We start from the raw sequence: 22,316 nt of genomic DNA, 5'->3' as shown, positions 1-22,316 counted from the left end.
CACTCACTACTCACTACTCTGCACTCACTACTCACTACTCTGCACTCACTACTCTGCACTCACTACTCACTACTCTGCACTCACTACTCACTACTCTGCACTCACTACTCACTACTCTGCACTCACTACTCACTACTCTGCACTCTGCACTCACTACTCTGCACTCACTACTCACTACTCTGCACTCACTACTCTGCACTCACTACTCTGCACTCACTACTCTGCACTCACTACTCTGCACTCACTACTCTGCGCACTCACTCCTCTGCGCACTCACTCCTCTGCACTCACTCTGCACACTCACTCTGCACACTCACTCTGCACTCACTACTCTGCACTCACTACTCTGCACTCACTACTCTGCACTCACTACTCTGCCCTCACTACTCTGCACTCACTACTCTGCACTCACTACTCTGCGCACTCACTCCTCTGCGCACTCACTCCTCTGCGCACTCACTCCTCTGCGCACTCACTCCTCTGCGCACTCACTCCTCTGCACTCACTCCTCTGCACTCACTCCTCTGCACTCACTACTCTGCACTCACTACTCTGCACTCACTACTCTGCACACTCACTCTGCACACTCACTCTGCACACTCACTCTGCACACTCACTCTGCACTCACTACTCTGCACTCACTACTCTGCACTCACTACTCTGCACTCACTACTCTGCACTCTGCACGCCGCTGATATCATGGAATCTTCCACCACACTTTCTAAAACTCTATAGTCCGAAGCATAATAGGCACAGAACCAAAAGAAGGGTAGACATTGCTTAAAATAATCTTATTGTATTTATGAGAAGCAAAAGCGAGACTGTGAAATGTGCTGAATATCAGTTTGTTACGAATCAACAGAGTGGAGTTAGAGAACCAAGAAATAGTAATTTAGAATCCGGGTTAGAAGGAGTAGTAATCACAAGCTGAGGATCAACGGGCGCGAAACAGCGTGGTGGGCGCGCAGGAGACGCAGCGTGAGCGTGCACATCAGCTGAAGATCGCTGGAGAAGACACCGAGTCTGCCTGCTGCCGTGACTGACCCGCTGCAGAGGGAAAGAGCCCGGTGAGTGGGGGTAGAGGGGGGCGGCAGAGAGGGAGTGGGCAGAGAGGGAGGGTGTGTGTGTGCGTGCGTGTGTCTGTCTGTGTGTGTGTGTGTCTGGTGTGTGCCTGCCTGCCTGCCTGCCTTTGTGTGTGCGCGTCCACAGACCCTGGTCGGCTCGTGCACCGCTTTGTACTCCCTTGCGAGCTTACATGGCGACAATAGTTCTCGTTGCCGAGACCTAAAAATGACACAATGAACCCAAGGGCGGGTTCAGCCTTGTTAGGCCTTGTCGGTAAGGTATAGCTTGGATCCTATTGAACAGTGAGCAAGGCATGTCTAGTCATACCCTTGGTCACTTATGGCATCACTTCAATCACAGAAAAGGTGATGGGAGAAATGCTTGCAAATAGTCTAACCACTGGCAATCACTCGGCATAGTATTTCAACCCATTGGTTCGCACCCAGTGTCCCACTCTAGGTAAGGGATCGCCTTATGCAAATCTGTACTGACTGCTCCTCATGGAAAAAGTTCATCCCGAGCTGCCAGGCAATTCTCTCCCCAGAAGGGAACATAGGGAACCCCAGACCAATTTCAGCCTCGTTAGGCTTCGTCAGTAAGGTATAGCTTGAATTCTGTTGCACAGTGAACAAGAGACACACGTCTGGGCGCTTGGTCATTTAGAGCTTGACATCAGTCTCACAGAAAGTGATAGGAGGATTGCGTGCAAATAGCCTAACCACTGGCAAGCACTTGGAGTAGCATTCCAACCCATCATTTATCACCCACTGTACATCTCCATACATGAGCCTGTTCATACAAATCCATACTGACCCTGCTCCTCATGGAAACAACCCACCCTGAACAGGCAGGCAAGGCTACCTCAAGAAGGGAGCACAAGCAACCCCAGAAGAGATTTAGCCTTGTTAAGCCTCATCAGGTTAAGAGTTCTTTAACTCTGAAGCTAATTTCTTTCATAACAAGGTTCATATAGTCTATAATATGTTCTCATCAAACCAACAGACCATTGGTCTAGGTGAAGCGGAGGATACGTCCTTGACTCTGACTGAGGTTTCATCCTCAAATGAATTTGACACTATAGGTAACACTCCCACCCCTCTTCTGTCCTTGTTAGCAGTTTCATTAGCTAACAACGCCTGCTTGCAGATATTTAACCCTAGTCTCCATATAAGTAAATAGGAAGTTCTAGTATCAGAATTTTCTTTCTCCGTTCGTTCTTTATTAAATATCTTCTCAGAAATAGACAAACATCAATGAGTTAAAATCCAGTAGCGACGCGTTTTTTCCACATAGAACTTCTTCAGGGCTCTGGTGTATATGTGGGATTTGCCAAGTCCATAAAATCTGTTGCCACTGTTTATGTCCCAAAAGTAGTTAAATAGTGTAGTATGTACACCCTGAGGCTATAAGTGCCAGTGGGTAAATAAATAGCATGACCTCTGTCTGCTGGGCTGGGGACAGGACTGCAAGATTCCACTGTGGTGGGCCAATGCAAGAGCCCACCACTGCTTCTGATTGTTCGTCTGACAGGGAAGAGCACCAGTGTCACCCCTCTTTCACTTCATTACACAGCTCAGCTAGCCAAGGGCTTGCTCAAAGACTTTCACAATGGAGGAATGACGCACAATGGATGTATGACGCACGAAGAAGTTAAGTCGAGCTGTCATCCATATCATGGAAAACAGTAACATGTCTTTAAGTTTTCTTCATTCTGTTGCTGGCAACTGGATTTTATCTCATTGATGTTTTTCTATTTCTGATTAGATATTTAATAAAGAACGAATGAAGAAAGAAAATTCAGACACTTGAAGTTCCTATTTACATATATAGAGACTATGTTCTTCAACCTTGTTGATACATTTATGCATCTCTTATAACATAATATGGCAACTGAGTGCTGAACCGCCATTTGTTCTTTTGTACATTGGAGTTTTACAATTATGGAGTAGAGAGGGGGTGTACTCCATGGTTCTTTGCACCTCTGAAAATATTTTGTACTTTTCCCTGAATACTATTATTGGTAGGTGCAGTTTCTCTTTGCCTCAACCCAATTAAATCTGGCTCCCCCTTGATCCCTGCCCTCCTAAGACCCCCCAGCTCGCGCCAGACTCAATTGTTGGACACCAGAGGGACAGCTTTAATAAGATGTTATGGGAAGGCTGTTTCCCAATACAATGGAAGATAGTCTCTATTCTTCCACTTTAAAAAAAATCCAATTTGGATAGCAGTGACCCAAATAACTATAGGCCTATTTCTCGGCTTTTCTTGCCTGCTAAAATGGTAGAGAAGGCTATCAATTCAGAGTTCACATCTTTCATTGATAATCCATGCATTTTTAAGTGCTACACAATATGGCCTTAGAAGCCAGCACAGCACTGTACTAGCCCTAATCACTGCTTCTGAGGAAATAAGGCAAACTCTCGATTCTGGTGGAAAGGCTGCTTTAGTCGTATAAGACCTCTGCAACTTTCAACACGGTCAATCACAGTCTTCTTATTGACCATCTTCTTACCATTGGCATCAGAGGTAAGGCTATCATGCTTCATAAATCTTGTCTTTGAAATAGAGAACAGTTTGTTGAGCTTACTGGCTTTATTTTCCTCTCCTTTTCTTTACCTTGCGGTTTCCCGCAATGCTCCTCCTTGAGTCCGACCCTTTTTAATCTGTATGTTACCCCTTTGGCCAATCTAATTAAATCCTTTCGATTTGCAGTAGTGTCCTATGCTGACAACATGCTAATAGTGGTGTCTGTGGCCAGCAAACCAGAGGATACAGCTTCTAGATTTCAGGACTGAATGCGCCATATTGGAAAATGGATGACAAACAACGGCTTGAAATTAAATTCCTCCAAGACCTAGGACCTGCTGTTTGACAGAAAAGCATCTTTCTGGTCTCCAAAATGGTGACCTCAGGAGCTAAGGGAGGTTCCCACCCCAATTGCTAAGGTAAAAAGCCTTGGAGTTTACTTTGATGACAAGCTCTCCTTTAAAGGCCATGTTAATTTTATTATCTCATCCAGGTTTCTACATACTAAAAACACTCAGGAAAATGTTTCCTTGCATTCCACGTGATTTACAGAAAACCATGCTGTCTACTCTCATAATGTCAAAAATTTATTACTGCAGCATGCTCATTTCGAATATTTAAAAAAGGCTTTTAAATGAACGGCAGATTATTCGGAACGCGACTGCATGTCTTCTTCCGGCTAGCCCTAAACATTAGTCAGTGCCTATGCTATCTCTTTACTGCACAGGCTCCCTATCAAAAAAGCAGATCGATTTCAAGGTCCTCTGCATTGCTTTAAAGCATTACTTGGTTTGGGGCCTGCAAATCCCAAACATCGCTTTCAACGGTATGTCCCTTCTAGATTGATACTATCGTTATCTGCATTCAATCTTGTGATCCCCAGAGTCAGAAGAGCTAATTGGGGTGACAGAAACTTTGTTGCCTGTACAGCCAGGTTATGGAACTCCATGCCGCCAGACCTTAAGATTAAATATGATCCCTCTTTCTATAAGACCCTTAAAACCTGGCTTTTTAACCAATAGTTCTAGTTTTAGCCTTTTATTCCTCTATAGCTTCAGTTCAGCTTATGTCTTCCACTAGATTTACAGCACCTAGACACCCCCGGGTAGTAGACCGCTCAACAATTCCTAATTTGACTTCATTTCAGTGAGGTATAGCTTGGATCCTATCGTACAGTCCGCAAGAGACCTACGTCTGGGCATAATTTTGGCTACTTAGGAAATTATCAAGCTGCAGCCAACTAGAAAGCACCAATTGGCAGAATCTGTTTTGGGTTACTTGTGTTCTGGTCCAGGGAGGACTCCACCTGGCAGTTCGAGCAGGAGTGTTGCTATTGGAGGAGGTTCAAGACTGAATTGCATATGGTTGGGCCCAACCAGAGTGGGCATGGTGTTCAAAGTAATAATGGAGGGGATGCAGCCCTGAGTGATTATGAGTTTCTGCGATTAATTCAAGCATTCCATCCATCATTTTTTTGTTAACTTCAGTGCAACATCCTAAGTGTGACGGGCATGCCCAGATGTGGCTCCAGATGTACCACTGGAACCAACCTGCACCTGACTGACGATCCCTAATTAGAGTGAAACCAGTCTTGGGTTGCCTGTGTTCTGGCTCAGGGAGGACGTGGCCTGGAAATTAAGGTTGGACTGTTCCTATAGGGCCAGGGTCAAGGCTGCATATGTCTGGGTCTCAACCAAGGTGTAGTCGTGTGCAAAATAAAGATGTACTGGGATGTGGTCCGAGTAATTACCGATGGCTGAGATTAATTCAAGCATTCCATTATCATTTTTTTTATATGCCTTTTCTGAGATCTTCAGGTTGCAAAAAGCAAGAAACTATGGCACATTAAGTCCAACTCAGAGTAATATGTTTTGTTAATAAACAAAAGCATATAGAATATGTTTCTGGCAGTGGAATTGTTTGCAGGAAACATACAGAAAGTACGGGTGAGTGTAGGTTAGAAACTTCCACATTGAACACCAGTGATTTTAGGAATATATTTGTTTCTTCTCCTTTCTTTTATAGTCTCTTTTATCCACACTGGGGTAGATGCAGACCCAGGTCTGGATTTAGAGTACAGTGGGCAGGTTACTCTGTCACAAACGTGATGGATAAACTGTCCCTCACATTACAAGTGCGTTATACCCAGTGGCTCTTCTAATACTGCGGATGGGATATCAGTCACGTTGCTGATGAAGTAACCCAATCACCGATTTATAAATCAGGCCCCTAGTTCTACTTGAAATTGTATAGATAATTAAACTTTCTTTCAGTTTTATGATGTCTGTCAGTATAAATATTTATAGCTCCCTATTTACATTTTTAAAATTTTTGGGGGAAAGTATAGGCAATTTTAGAAGTGGCCACCGTGAAGAATGGATTTGAGCATTAAATGGGGAGCTCATGTAAATCGAAGACGGCTCCGGCTAACACCAAATTAATATGTCTGGTCCACGGGCCCTGCTTATTTCAAATAATATGACACATGAACTTTGGCCCCAGTTTCCCTGCTCTAATTAAGGCACTATATGACCGCCCTACCGCTAGAGTTTGGGTCAACATGACACTTTCAACACCCTTCCCTGTCCAGCGTAGCACGAGGCAGGGATGCCTCCTGTCCCTGTTGCTTTGTGCCATGGTGATCGAAACCCTGGCAAATTGAATTATAACTGATGCCCAGTTCCAGGGTTTCTCCTGGTCCCTACACCAAGAGGATAGATTGGCATTGTATGCAGACAATATGCTGCTATACCTTTAATCCTCTCAGGCAACTTTGCCACACCTTATTAGAATGCTAGAAGTCGATGACGATGCTGATGTTCTTGGGGTTAACTGGGATAAATCACAATGCATACACATAGCAGGCCCACCCCTTCCGCTGCTACTTGAAACTAGACTGAGGGTCACCTCCTGCCCTTTCAAGCATCTTGGTATCCATATTGCATCCAGCAACAAGGATGGCAGGGGACCTAAATATTACACCAATCCTGACACTGTGAGGATTTGGGTGTATGATATGGTATGGTTGTGCGGCATGACTGTGTAATGAAATGAAATGAAAAATTACATTTATTAAGCACATTGCTACCTGAAGGCATTTCAGCGCTAATGACGGCAAATAGTAGAGTAGCCACCAGACTAAGGGAATAGCCAGGTTTTTAACAGTTTACGGAAGGCAAGATGGTTAGATTCTTTTCGTAGGTGAAGAGGAAGAGAGTTCCAAAGCTTGGATGCATTGTAAGGGAACATACGCCCCTCACTTCTGGCTTTCCTAATCCTAGGAACAGTGGCAAGGTGCATGTCATCTGAACGAAGGCGTCTGTTGGCATTGTAGGGACGAATAATAGAGTGATTAATGGCCGGATCCTTTCCGGCTAATGACTTGTGAACAATACACATCGCCTTGAAATTGACTCTCTCCCTGATAGGGAGCCAGTGGGGAGATTTCAGAGCAGGTTTTGCTGATTGGTATGTCGGGATATCCAGAAGAATTCTGGCTGCCCGAATGTGCACCGTCTGAAGTTTGGAAAGGGTCACACTAGAGGCCCCTAAATAAAGGGTATTGCCGTAATTCAGACGTGATAGAATAAGTGCCTGAACCATGAGTTTCCTTGGCTGAAAAGGAAGGATGGGGAGGACTTTCCGGTGAATGTTCAAGATACCATAGCACAAGGGCCGCCACGTTACGTGCCTGTGCCTTGAAAGTCAGGTTTTGGTCTAACCAGATACCCTGGCTTTTTATCTCGGACTTAGGAGTCAGAACGGGTCCCAGATTAGTCGGCCACATTGTGTTGAGATCGATGGGTGACCAATTCCACTGAATCTTCATCTCGTTTTTTTTCCCGTTTAGTTTAAAAAAGGAGTCATTCATCATTTCAGCTATCTCTTCCAAGCCCGGATGAAGGCTGGGAGAGGAGTTATCAGCATGGTTGAGTCCCACCACAAGTTGGGTGTTGTCTGCATAGGTCACTATGTGTACCCCAAAAGGCAGCACCAACTTCGCTAAAGGGCTCATGTAAACATTGAACAATGTGGGACTCAAGGATGACCCTTGAGGAACTCCGCAGCTGAGAGGCATCTGTTTTGAGGCCACATCAGCGTCAAAAACCTGAAAGAATCTATCACTCAGGAAAGATTGCAACCATGCCAGAGCGACCCACTCATGCCCAATCTTCTAAGGCTATGGACTAAGATTTGGTGGTTAACCGTGTCAAAGGCTGCGCTGAGGTCCAAGAGGATGACCACAGCTGTGCCTCTGGAGTCCAGGATTTTTTTAGACTCTTTCACAACTGAGAGCAGGGCCGTTTCTGTTCCTTGGAGTGGTCGAAAACCCGTTTGAGATGGGTGAAGGAGTTTATGAGTCTCTAAAAAAGCAGACAGCACTGAGTTGACATATTTTTCTGCTATTTTGCTGATCCTTGGGAGACGTGAAATGGGACGGTAATTTCCCAGGGAGTCAGGGTCAAGGCTGGTTTTTTGAGGAGTGCCCTCATCATCGCTTCCTTCCAAGAAGGGGGGACCACGCCAGAGGCAAAAGAGGCGTTAATCAACTCTAAAATAATAGGGGAGACGGTTCCAGCAACTTGTTTCAGTATTTTTAGGGGTGCTGGATCTTTGGGTGAGCCGCTTTTCACCTGGGATAGGATGCTATCCAGTGCCTCACTATCCATTGAGGAAATTGTCTCCAAATGAGATACTGTGCTATAAAGACTGGTATCCAGTGTTTGGCCCTCTGTCAGGGGAAATGAAATATAGATGGATTGAATTTTATTGAGGAAAAACTATGCTAGTTTGTTGCAGCGTGAGCCTGAAGTATCTGGGGTCAATGGAGGAAGGGGGGACTCTGAGAAGTGTTTTAGCGATACAAAAGACCTCACGCGCAGAGTTACCTGCTGACGAAATGTTATCTTCATATTAGGCCGCCTGGGCTATTTTAATTTCAGATTTATATAGTTTATTAGCCTCCATATATCTCAATTTCTTATCAGTGGAGAAGTCCTTCCTCCAAGTTCTTTGGAGCTTCTTACAAGTTTGTTTTAGTGCCCGAAGTTTTGAGGAGTACCATGGCATTCTATTGCTTCCTCTTTTCGCCCGGATTGATTTTATAGGAAGAAGCAGATCTAGGGAGTATTGTATACATTTCTTAAAATTTTCATTAGCAATGATAGCGTCAGAATTGGGCACTGGCTTTGTTTTTTCTAACTCTAGAATCCATAGTTCTATCGACAGTTTAGGCCAAGGACGTAACCTTGCGCAGATCGGTTTAGTATGGAACACTCCAGAGAAATGGAATGAGAAATTGATCAAACCACGGTACTGGAATCGGATTCTCTCCAACTAAGTCCTCCACATTGGAGAAAATAGGGTCTAATAGGTGCCCTTTCATGTGAGTGGGATTGGCAACTTTTTGGTGGAACTGATAGGCAGTGAGATCCTTTGTAATCTCTGCTGCAGCTACCTGTGAGAGATCATCGAAATGTAGATTAAAATCTCCTAATAAAGAATAAAGTGAAATTAGTCAAAATGCTGGCAGAATTGGCCGCCAGCTCAGGCAGCAAATTACCAAATTATCCCAAGGGCCCTGGGGGCCGGTATATTAGGATACCTGACAGGGTAAGCGAGGGTGAAAACCATAATGAAAAGGCAAAATTCTCGCAGTCTGGTATTGGGCTTCCAGATATGCGACAGGTTAGATGGTCTTTGTCAATAATAGCGATCCCGCCGCCTTTCCCTGAGGTCTGGTCTAGCCTCTGGATGGTGTAGCCCAAAGGAAGAGCCTGGACGAGATCGTGCTCCGACCCTGGATTAAGCCAGGTTTCAGTCAAGAACAGAACCTCTGGCCCTTCTTCGTCCAAAAAGGTGGAAATTTCCGCCACATGCTTTGGTAGCGACCTGCAATTTAGCAGAAACATTTTATAAGATTTGGGTTTGAGTAAATTAATATGTGGAGCTGTTGACAATTTGAAAGGACAGTGCAGGCACTCGGTAGAACTACCGTCTCGGTGAATGGAGTGTTGGCAGTTTCCCATGATGGGTCCATTTAGTTGAAGCAGCTCCTCTGCTTCATAATGAAATAGTTTTGGAATGGAGGATGCAGGGGTACTGGGTGGCCTTACTTTGTAATACACTCGCAAAACTGTCTTAGGTCTAGTCAGGCTCACCTGTAGAACCTTAAGTTCAACAATGGGTAGCTGTGGCTGCGAGCAACAAGGCTTAAATAAAGGAACTCATGTAAATCATTTAACAGTAGCAAACAGTGAAATAAGAAAGCAACACAACATGAAAGAAATGTATAAAAATAGATTATATTTTAATGAATTTTTAGAGTCTGAAATCCACCGGAGGGTTCCAGAGATACAGATATTTAAAGTAAATTAAAATCTCAGTTTAGCTGCTAACCATTGTGACAAAGTCATCCTGTTTGCACTGCTCACCCCGATTGCTGTGACTGATACTGGTGGCAAATGACTTTGTGCCCTGGGCTCTGCTAACCAGACCCAGGGCCATTGCTCCGGGTAAAAGGTATATGGTAATTAGGTATAATTACAATTGGCATGACAGCCTACCTAAAAGACCCTAGTATATAGTAATGCATGTAGGTTTAGAGGCCCAGCACAGTTATTGCACTTAAGTGTGTACTCGCATCCCACCCCAAGCATGTCCTGTCGTCCCTCCAATCCCTGAAAGATATGCTCTGGTCCTGACTCAGGAGAGAAAATAACTTTTATTTATGGGGGTATTTTCTCTGTTCTGTCCAATGCTTTCCAGGCTTGGTACTGCACAGACGGTTGGGGGGGTGGGGGGGGGGGTTCAGAGGAGGGGTATGGATAAGAAATTAATTGAATAAGGGATTGTCTTTAAAGTGTCTCTAAGTCTGAAGGGGCTTTCCTGGTCCTTGGCTGTGGGGCAATGCAGGTCTGCTCAACTCTTGAGGTAATGAGATCCGTCTCCTTGGATGGGGAACCAGAAGAAAACAACAAAAGAAATGTCAGGTCTCTCTCCTGATTTCTTTTCCAATCCTGAGGGGTTAGTGCTACCACCACCTGAACCTAACTGTGTGGTGCCTAAGTGAGGGAAGGGATGAGTGAATTAATGTGCCGTGCCCCGTATTCCCACCCACCAATCCCAAAACAAAGAGGAGCCTGGCACTTGCCTGAATCCACAACCCTCCTGGGCCGTGGGAAGGGGAGTCACAGCCTCCACTTCCCCTGCTGGAGTACCGGATTCGAGGGCGCTGCTCCCAGAGCGGTTGTCCTCGTTGGTCTTCTCCTCAGGTCTGGGCAGGTTGTGCCGTTGTGGTGCTTCCTCCGCCTTCGTGTGCTCGGGTTCCGGGCTTTCCTCCGTGTTTTCTGGGTCTGTACTGTTCTCCTTCTCCTGTCTCTTTTTTCCTTCCTCGATCCTCTCCTGTAGCATGAATATGGCGTTTTTAGCCCCTCCTTCGGGACTTGCTGCTTTTGGCCTGTAGGCTCCGGAATGAGCGTCTAGACTGCTCAGTCCACTTCCTGTTTGGGGTCCCTTGCCTGCCATGTTGGAGCAGTCATTGCAGTCCAGCCGGGATGAGAAACCGCCACAGTGTGCACTGCAGTGTTGCATGCTGTCATTTAAAAGGCAGCCTTGCTTTGCATGCTGCTCTTAACAGTATATTATATGCAAATTCGACCTTGGAATTAAATTTACTTCCAAAGTCTGAAACGACCTTATTTTTACATATACATATAAGTCACCCCTATGGTTTCCCATAGTTGCCCCAGGGATAGGGTGCATTGTAACTATAAGCAGGAACATTATAAAATATTTTTTATATGCCATGTTGAGGAAAAAACTGCCAATTTTGTTTTTCCCTATTGTAGCTCATTGGCTTCATAAGCTAACATGGGAATACTTTACAAAAGTTTAACAATTGACAGAGGCCGGCTGGAAATGTACTTGAAAGTATTACAATGGTAAAATAAATCCAACAGCATGCCGAGGTTTGGTGTATTATAACTATCAGAAAAAAGAAGTTATAGAACTTTTTTTCTGATTAACTAAAATCCAGACTTCCAGAAGCCTCTTCTGATTGGCCAGCTTTTGGCATGCTGAGCTAAACTGCTCTGATGACGTGTGAAGTGACCTGCATAGAGACAAAGGACGTCTGGTGGGAGGAGATCTGCAAGCTGCCGAGCAACAGGCAGGAAGAGGACTGGATAGCCAAACTGGTCTTCGAAGAGGGAATAACAGGACAGGACACAGGCTCACTCCCACTTCCTGTACCCCCAGCCAGACAGGAGCCCAAGTAATTGAATTTGTAGAAGGGCTGGAAGGGCGTGTTAGGGAAAGGTAGCCACAGCAGTGGGTTGGCTTAGCCTGAGCTTATACGCCAGGAGAGAGTTTCTCCATATGGGATTTTAAAGGAATAGTGCTTTCTGATACAAGAATATGCCACACTTTGGAGGAAGTGGTCTTACCTGAGGTTGGCACCCTGAACATCTTTGGTCAATGGTGCCCCCCTGCTTGTCACCCAAACACCCTGAATAAATATGGAAGAACTGCCCTGCAACTCAGATCCCTGACTGAAACTTCAAGAAGAAGGAAAGAAGTACTACCCTTCTGGAGCCCTGGCCTGCACCAAGAGGATTGCAATCTGAATGACTGCACCTGCTGCAAACTTTGGGAACTACAACCCTAAGGACTTTGCCTTGCTTTGAAAAGAGAAGGAGCAGACTTCCTGAAAGTAACAAGTTAAAAGAGCCCCACCTACATCATCTCCAGTGAGAAGAACCAGCTGACCACCTTCAGCTGTACTTTAAAGTATTTGACTAAGTGCATTGTGGGAGTTGTAGTCCTAATATCGAAAGGAGGAACTCAGAGCTTCTGAAACCTAGGATTGGTGTTGTGGATACTTTGGATTCCCAAAAGAACCTTCTGGAATAAGATCCGGAAGTTTGGAGAATTTTTGGTAAAAAGTTCCATAAGGTGACCGACCCGTCGACGAGAGTCAAGCTGGAGACGTTGAACCGCGACCCAGGCTGAGATTCAGTTTTCCCCTGCTGAAGCTCTCGAGCTTTTCGTTGTTGACGAGACTTCCAGGAGCTGACCAAGGCATCACGCTGAGCCAAGCCACTGTCATCGACTCAAAACCTGGCCTGACGATACACCTGGCTCGACATCGAGAGAAAAAGTTCCAAAAGAGTGACTAAGTCAGAAGGTAAAAACTTGGCCAGGCCTTAGCTCTGAGTGTATCTGATCTGTGCTCCATCGCAGCTGGTCTGAAACTTTGACTGATTCTCGGTCAAGCGCGACCAGATGTCACAAAGTGGCACTTTTGGCTTTTAGGCACAAGAAAGTGTTTATTCATTTAATCATATACATATTTCCTAGTATTATAGATTGGTATTGGATTTTTATTGTATGTTATGTATTAATTATTTAATGTATTGGTGTTTTTAAATGCATTACACACCTGTCTCCTAAGTTAAGCCTGGCTGCTCGCAGGGAATAATTTATTGATACCCTGACTGGACCTTATATTTTGATTGTGGTCTTATTACTAATGGTAGGACCCTGCCTATACCTATTAATAAATCACATTCCAACAACCATAAAGTTTGTAAACTTTTGAAAAGTTTGTAAGAGTTCAATTAGACTTGACTACTCCGTCCCGGCTTGAGGGACCAAATCCGACAGGAAGAAGGTCTGGGGGGGCCTATAAGTAGTATCTGGACAGTTACCAATCCATTAAAAAAATTTACCGAACGACCACGATAGACTTCAATGGAGTGGTCCTGCCACTGCGGATGCAGGAGATGGAAGATGTTCAAGGATGCTCTGGGTGCCATGCGGCAGACAGGTGTGTCTTTGCGGTTATTCCGCGCTCCATGGGTCAGGTGGGGAGACTTTGGCCACAGAGGTCGGAGTCCCTTGAAGTCCTCTTCAAAACCATAGAAGGCCAGATGTGACTGGGCAACCAGTCTTCAAGCACAGTGGTCCCTGTTATAGCCATTGATGGAGGCTAGTGTCCCTCTTAGACAGCCAAACTGGACTCCGACAACACTCCCGGGTCTTGCAGACTCAGGTACAACTAATGGCCACCGAGGATCCGTCTCTTGGGTGCCCTGCAGCAGCCAGCGATGGTTTTATAGAAGTGGCTAATGACTTGCTGAGTTGGGCTATTCCAGATTTGGTTTCCCAAGTGCTGGTTCCAGAGAGTAACCCGGCTGACCCTTGGCGTCAATTCTTTCCTCTGGGGCTTGGGAATGACTTTTCACCAAGCTAGGAGCCACAGGCACCGTCTTCTCTGCACTAGCCCAATGTGTGGCAGGTGCAGTCCAGCAAATGGTGCAGCCTCTCTTTGACGGGTCTAGTGACAGTGTGAGGCCACTGGACAATCTGGGTCAAAGAGTGGCGACTTTAAAAAAAAAATGCATTTCTTTAATGGTGGCATCAAATTTGCCCTAGGCATCATCTGGGTTTAATGCCTCAATTAATTTGATACCATACAGTACCCATCTGAGTAGTTAGCCAGACTGAGGGTCAGCCAATAACCAATAGCCAATGGGGCTTCTAACTCTTCCACAGCAAAACGACAATTTGGAAGTGTATAAAATGCAGGTCCTCCTTAATAATATATATCTTCCTGCCTTAGAGCTTTAAAGGCCTTCCTTAGGGGAGACTTACATGTATTGTCAAGGAAAGTGGGGGCATTGCCATTAGTTTGAATGGCAAAATCGAACTAGCAGTCTGATCATGTTGTACTTTGTAGCACACAGGGTGGCACTATCAGTGCTGCAGCCCTGGGTGCACCCTGCATTACATGCACTGGGTACCATATGCTAGGGACCTGTAAGTAAGCCAGTCTCTGCCAATTGGGGGTACCCAATTCAACATACACTTTTAAAGGTACTAGCACTGAGGTCTGGTTTGCAGGCCTCAGTGCACTCTTAGAGTTAAAAAATCAGTAGCATCAATCCAAAAATGTGGGGATGAACATGCAAAAAGAGGCATTTCCTTACAGACACGCACAAGCACAGATCTTGACAACTTGTCCACCCTTCCACTGAACTTACCATGCCAAATTACTCTATATAAACTGCTAGTTCTGCTCAGATTCTTATACATAATACAGAACTATCTGTTCGCACTCCCTCCTTTCTTCCTAGACCTACAATCAATGGCCATAAGGTTTTACTGGGCTGCCAGGTCCCCAGGAGTCTCCCACATTAAGTGTTCTGCTTCCTACTACGAGGAGGCCTGGGCGCCCCTGATCTCCGCCTCTACTATTGGGCATCACAAGTGATACAAATTAACAACTGGCTGTTCAGAGATCGCCGGGACTTTTCTTGGCACCTTGAACTACCACACTTGAGAGATGGGGTGTTCACAATTTACTCTACGGGAGGAGGTCCTCTGCCTCCCTTGCACAGGTAACCAAGATCCTTTTCCTTTGTTGGAGGGCAGCACTTGCAAACATCAAATGTCAGGGGAAACTAATGATGCAGACTCATTTGTGGATAAGGAGGTCGCTGAGACAGGTAGCATGCCTGAAAGTCTACCAAGGGTGGGACCAGATAGGGATTACCATGTTAGGTGAAATGAGGGACACAGACCACATTGTTTCCTTTGACCTCCTTAAAGCCAAATACAACTGTCATAAGTCTCATTTGTTCAAATACTTACAAGTACGACATGCCTCTAAAGCATACAAAGAGTTACTTATGCAGGTCCCCGATGCCAACCCCCAAGGAGATTAAATTAATAATGGGGCCTTTGGGGTAGCAGGGAATCTTCAGACTCTACAGATCCCTTCTCCCCAACGCTCCAGACCCCTTCTAAAACTCAGAGAGAGCTGAACCACTAATCTGGTCATCAGGGGGGGACTCGACGATGAGGATTGTGAAAACACGAAAATGGCCGAGCGTGGTCTGGCCATACCCTCCAATTTCTGGCTCACTCAGTTCTCATATTTTCAACATATACAGTATAGCCTGGATAGAGTCTGGAGGATGTGGTGCGCGAGCTCACCAAGCTGCATGCAATTTGTCGACCACATTGGGCTCTTCCACCACATTGTCTGGGTCTGTCACTTCATAAGAGCATATTGGGTCTCATTTTCCAAACATCACACGCATGTTGCACAATACGACCAAATTAGACCCCAGGGTGGGGCTTCTGGGGATAATGGAGGATTGGATAGATACTACACACCATAGACCATTTGCAGGTATTGGGTATCTTTTTGCCAAACGGGACATCACTTTATGACTATGTTATACAATCAATAAAAAGAATTATGTTTAAAAAAATCAACCATGTCTGTGTTCTGGCAGAGAAGATGATGTGTCAGAAATAATGCTGTAACAAGAAAAGTGAAGTCTGCTGCAGGATAAGGTAATGGTATTGCAGGCATCACCCACCTGATCCAGGGGAACTACCGAGGTGCGAGAAGCTCTACGTCCTCCTTAATGTGAGTTCAGAGTGGCACCAGCTGGGTAGGTCAGGTTAAAGGAACACCACACTAAGGGCCTGATTAGGATTGCGGTTTTCCCGCATCCTCCGGGCCGGCGGAAGCCACCGCCGGCCCGGAGGATGCGGTAAAACCGCTGCGGACTGAAAAAGACCCCCCGCCAGATTAGGATGGCTGGGGGATCGTTTTTCAGTCCGCAGCTTTTCCGCCGCGGACGCCTTCCGTCCGCGGCGGAAAAGCTTTAACATGGCTGGCGGTGTCTATCAGACACCGCCAGCCATATTAGGATTCCTGCTGAAAGAAGCCTTTACACTGCGGCATTTCCGTCGTGTAAAGGCGTACGGATTTGTGTTTGGGGGCCCGTTGCGGGCCCCCATGGGGTGAAGGGGGGGTGGGGGGTGCACATGGGGGGTACCTATGGTACCCCCCTGCATTTGCCTGCACAAAGCGGCAGGCACCGCGAGGTGCCTGCCGCTTTGTGCATGCAAATGCACAACATACATTTTTATCATTGCGGCGGGTGCTGCTTGAAGCAGCACCCGCCGCAATGATATAAATACAGGATGTGACCGCCAGGGTGGCGGTCACATCCTAATAAGCACGGAGGGACCGCCGCTGCCCCTGCGGACGGTCCCTCCTTCTCTATGGTGGCGGACGGACTCAGGTCCTTCCGCCATCATAATCGGCCTTAAATTCTGGCCACAGCACATTTCACTGAGCACCAGGTGCAACGCTAGTTCTCCAGTCCACCCAGTCACAAAAAGTCAGTAAAAGAGTTGCAAGGGCCGAGGCACTGGGCAGGCTCACAAAGTTTTGAAGGGAGGCTGATGAGTTCAGTGAAGCTAGGCTCTTGTGTAAAGTGGACTGCACCAAAAATCCTGGAGCAGGTGGGGGCAAACTATTATTTGCACATCTGAGATTCTCAGCTTTAGAATGAGGTTACCTACAATTTTTATTAAACAGGCAGAGAATGAAATATCACCCTCTCTTGGTGCTTATTCCTGCCGTTTGCTAATAATGGTGATAGGGTGAAGTTTCAGGTCGTGCTATTAAAATGATCACACACTAACTAAGATAGGAAAGTTCTACATGGAGTGTGATGCAGAGAAGCAACGTAAACATCCTTTACACCCTCACAAGTGATTGTGATCCACGGTGAAGTAGCTTTCTCTCACATTTTCACTGCTCTGAACAAAGGTCTGGAGATGTGTTCTGCAGGTTGTCAACACTAAAGAGATCCATCAATTTATGGAAGAACTTCTAGACACAGTATAATTGTTATAACTTTATCTGTAATATCATTGGACACAAATAGTACTCTTATTTGGTCTGATTCACAAACAAAACTCAAAGTAGGCAAAATACCCAAAGCACACTTGTTAATGGGCATGTACACAAATTTAGCAATTTTACTGTTTTACAAAATGTGGATTGAGCTTTGAAAACGTCGCTGTGGTCATAATAGAGTGATTCAAATCATGAAACACAAATAATACATACAGATTGACAATTTTATGATTATTGCTGTTTTTGTTGTTACTATCATTTTCATTGTTGTAATCATTAATAATGTTACGGAATCGAGCACAATAGCCACACCTAATTCTACTAGTGACTGGCTGATGCCCAATAATTCTTATAAGACGGGAGAATGAGCCATTGTTTTTTTTGTATTAACCCCTCCGCTGCGCCGAACGTTCCGCGCTGGTGCGGAACGTTCGATTGCGCAGGCGGGGCCAGAACGTTCAGCGGACGTGCGCAGCACTGCCGAGGTAGTGCACGCGACGTCCGCTGAACATGCGCCGCACGGAAGGGGTTAAGTGTGGGTAAAGGTCCAATGCCAATGTACTGCAATTAATTAGGCCAGTCACAGTTGGAGGAGGCCCAAGCTCTGCATGAGGCTTTTAGAGAGTTCGTCTATTGGCAAAGAACTGTTTACAGTGATGTGCAATTGTTCAGATCTTCTGGCAACTCCGTAGTATCTTTTTTAGTTCAAGTTAAGGTCTTGATGACATCGAATCAACCACAGTATCGGGCATATTTATGAGCCGGTTTGCGTCTCGTTTGCACCACTAAACTTGGTACATGCATGAACCTAACCTTAAGTGATATTTATGAAGCCACTCAAAGCCACTTTGCGTGGCCCTGAGTGGCTCCATAAATCTGGAGTAAAGCAACAGTAGCGCAAATTGCCTTACTCTGTCCTGGGAACACAGTGCAAAAAGCAGTGTTGCCTTACTCCGCCCTGGGAAGGAGTTCCATGGGCATTTGTGTTGGTGTTCCCACACAACTCCCATGAATTCAGAAGCATTCCCAGATTTACCAAAATTGGTAAGCCTGTGAATGCGCAAAAAAGATATGCCTTCCAGAAGAGACATACGAGGAGAAATGTCTTTATTTTTCCTTATTACTTCCTTTAGAGGAATACACCTCTCAGGACTGTTTTTGTGCAGGAAGGGTGACCTTCCTGCTCAAAAGCAATCTTGCATGCAATAGAGGCACCATTGCACCATGGTACAAGGGTGCCTAATGTGTTGCTAGGCTGCCAAAAGTGTGCCAGCACAGGGAAAAAGGCAGGAATGCACCGTATTTACTTAAATACAGCACATTTCCCTGTCACGCAGTGAAGAGCAGACGGTGACTTGCTGCGATTCACTGCGTGACAATTTCCTAAATCTACCCCATGTCTATCTGCGGCATAATTTCAAGTACACCGGGGCAGAATTATAATTTTGCCCGCAGAGATGGCGGAGTAACTCCGCTCCATGTGTGGAAGGTGGAATTCACGCTAATTTCCTCAGTCAGTCGTGTGGTGCTTCTTAAGCTGATTCGCTACTCGAGAAGCAGCTAAATGAACTTGATAAGATGTTTTTGAGTGACTGTTCAAGTTGTTTTTGTAGTGTGAAATGCATTGTTTTTATTTTACCTTTTTTTCAACAAGAAGGAAGTGCCCCAGAGACTCCGATTTCCTCTTCCTGTCCAGAAGGCTTCTCCCAGTATTTTGTCAATCTAGTAGTAACTTTTCATTTGGATTTCAAGGTTGATGGATGACTCTTTGTCTGCAATTCCTGCTGCATATATACCTTTGGATATTAAGGAGTTTGTTTTTGTGACATCACAAGTAAGTTAAAAAAGTTTTGTAAAAAGTTTGCACAATTTAGTACATTTTCTACATGTTTGTTACATTTGCACTATTTATTTATTTTACTATGTAGCCTAGTCTGCCCACAGGTCATCCAGCCAGTACCAGCCATTGGGTACATTATACAACTGTTTTTGTGGTATATGTTGTTTTAAAACATCATTTTGGACAGGTATGGCATTACATGAAATAAAAAATGTGGGTTTCTTTTTTTAAATTTATTTACTGTTTTGTTTCTGCAAAAAAGTGTGTTTTGGTTGGGTAATATTTTATACCTTGGGAGGAAGTGTGTTGTTGTAAACGTTTTTTATTCATTGTTTACCATGCCTCCTTGGTCTGCTCAGTGTGTGTGTGTGTGTTTGCCATAGGCCACCATTTGTTTTTTTTCTCCATGCCATGTGGTCGGGGGCCATATTGTGTTGTCAGTGTCCATAGGCCTGCATGTGTTCTTTGTTTTTCCATGCCTCCTTGCTTGTTGTTATTTTTTACCATGCAACCCTGGCTATTTTGTGTATCTTACCAGTGTGCTTTTGCGATGGGCCTGCATGTGTTCTTTGTTGTCCATGCCTACTTGCTTGTTGTTTGACCACGTGGCCAGATGCTATTTTGTGTAGCCAGCCAGTATGTTTTTGCCATAGGCATGCATCTGTTCTTTGTTGTTCATGACTCCTTGCTTTGTTGTTTGACCATTTGGATGATAGCTATTTTGTGTAGCCTGGCCAGACAGTGTGCTTTTAATATAGTCCTGCACGTGTTCTTTGTTGTGATCTTGCTTCCTTGTTTTTGTTGCTGGTTGACCATGTGGACGGTGGCCACATTGTGCAGCAAGCCACTGTACGTTTGCCATAGGCCTGCTTCGCATGTGTTCTTTGTTGTGTCCATAATGCCTTCTTGCTTCTTCTTGTTGTTTGATCATGTGGCCGGTGGGCATTTTGTGTGGTCTAGCCAGCCAGTGTGCTTTTGACATAGCCCTGCATGTGTTCCTTATTGTGTCCATGCCTACTTGCTTGTCGTTGGTTGGCCATGTGGCCGTTGACCACTTTGTGCAGCCAGCCAGTGTGTAAATCTTTTTTTCCAGTCTTCAAAGCTATTTTCTAAGGAGATTGATAGGGGAAGGCTGTGCCTTTTTTTGTTTTTTTGTTTTTTTTGTTTTTTATAAACTTTATTTTTGGGATTTTCAACATGAGTCATTACAAAGGTTGGCAATGTGGTACAGATGAGCAATACCTGATTCATACATCTTCATACAGTTGGCAGCAAGGCAGTAGCAGTATATATTGGGGAAATAGCATCAGTATAAGTACAATGCATGTCAGTTAAGAGTAGCGGCTCATATCTTAGAAGTAGCATAGTCCAGTTGATTACAAGGAGGCAGAAAAGGTCGGCTGATAGTTTTTCACGCTGAGCAACAGGTATCAATGAAAGGTATGCTAGATGAACAGACATGCAATTATATATGCAGTAGCTGGACGCAAGTATAGTGTATTTACTGGTAGTACCACATAGTAAGTCAGGCAGATTCCATATTTACATCCTCACCATTGCAAGCCCCATCTCCACCCGATCCATCATTCTCAACCTCTTGGGCTAGCGTGTAAGTGATAAGAGGACACCATATGTCTCTAGGTCTGCTGGAGAGTGGGAGTGTCTCAGCAAAAATCATGTATTGGTCCTGACAATGAGTCAAGTCTGTAAGCCAGTCTTTGAATTTCAGAGCCCTGCCACGGCCCCATCTACACGCAACGCGGCGTTTGGCAAGAAACAGAGCGACATCCATGAATTTCCTACAAGTCTTAGGGATTTGTGGTGTGTATCCTAGGAGCATCAATAACGGGTCTGGGTGTAGCGAAGTACCAACCATAGATTCAAGGGCGACATGCACCTGTTGCCAGTAGACCTGAATGAGGGAGCATTCCCAGGCCAAGTGGAGGAAACCGGCATGCTCCGCATGACATCGCTCGCATCAGTCATCACTGGACAGGTGAAACCTGTGCTTTTTGAAAGGCGTATAATACAACCGGTGCAAGAATTTGTAGTGGATCATCTTGAGCCTACTACTGGCAGATATCCTGGCCGTAAGGTTACAGTAATAAAGCTACTGTTCGTCAGTGACCTCTGATGTTAGATCGGAAGACCAGTGTACCCTGGCCGGGCTTTCCGGTCCCAGGCCAGACGCCCTAACATGGCGGTACATGCCTGACACCAAATGCGAACCATCCTGGGAATTTAGCATGAAATGTAGTGGAGGGAGGACCTCAGGTTCATCGGGGAAGCTATTCAGAATTTCCCTCATTCCCTGGCAGAGACGCATTTAATAGAACGAGTCTAGGGGAGTAGGGGTGTGAGATTTAAAAAACAAATCTGCAGGTCAGAACTGACCATTGGAGAAGAGATCGCACCAACAGGTGATTCCTATGCGCCGGCAAAGCAACTGAAAGCCGTGCTCCTGCAGGAGTTCGAGCTGAAGGTGGTCTGCCAGTGGCAACCTAGGCGAATATGGTAGGGAGCATCCCAGCTTCTTGGCTAGGCGACTCCAAGCGTCTATAGTGCATGTAACAGTAGTGTATGGGGTGTCTATGGACGCCGCTGGGCAATGTAGAAGCCCATTGAGAAGTAGGGGGTTCGCTATCCAGTTTTCGACTACCAGTTGAGGCATGCAGGGAGTGGGGATCATCCAGTGATAGGCGTAATGTGCCTGCGCACATAGATAATAAGCCTCGAAATCGGGCACATCGAACCCCCCTTATCATATGGTAGAATCAGTGTAGACCACCGCAACCGTGGATTTTTACCCCCCCAGAATAAGCGGCATAATTCCGTCTTCAATGTCTTTAAAAAAAACGAACCCGGATAGTAAGGGATATTAAGAAAAAGGTACAGAAAGCGGGGCAATACCACCATTTTGATAAGCGAGGCTCTCCCCGCCATAGATAGAGGGAGGGAGACCCAGCGATCGATCGATTCAGTTTGTTTCGTGATTGCTACGCCATAGTTAAGACGTAGTGTTTAGTCTTTATCGCGAGAAATTTGGATACCGAAGTAACGTAAGTCCGAATGACACCACTCTAAAGGAAAGTCGAGTGAGAAGTCAGAGACCGCATCTGTAAGGGGGAAGAGTTGAGACTTGGCCCAGTTGACATG

The 22,316-nt window shown here is 45.4% G+C and overlaps 1 protein-coding gene across 2 annotated transcripts in view; it reads left to right on the top strand.

Annotated features, from left to right (window-relative positions):
* CIITA (class II major histocompatibility complex transactivator) overlaps window positions 1-22,316 on the top strand; it is a 561,355-nt gene that overhangs the window by 15,706 nt on the left and 523,333 nt on the right. The gene's annotated exons all lie outside the window — the stretch shown is intronic.

Source organism: Lissotriton helveticus, chromosome 10 (assembly GCF_964261635.1).
Source record: "Lissotriton helveticus chromosome 10, aLisHel1.1, whole genome shotgun sequence".
NCBI classification, from domain to species: domain Eukaryota; kingdom Metazoa; phylum Chordata; class Amphibia; order Caudata; family Salamandridae; genus Lissotriton; species Lissotriton helveticus.
Note: the sequence above shows the minus strand (reverse complement) of the source record. Positions and strands in the feature narration are given on the sequence as shown.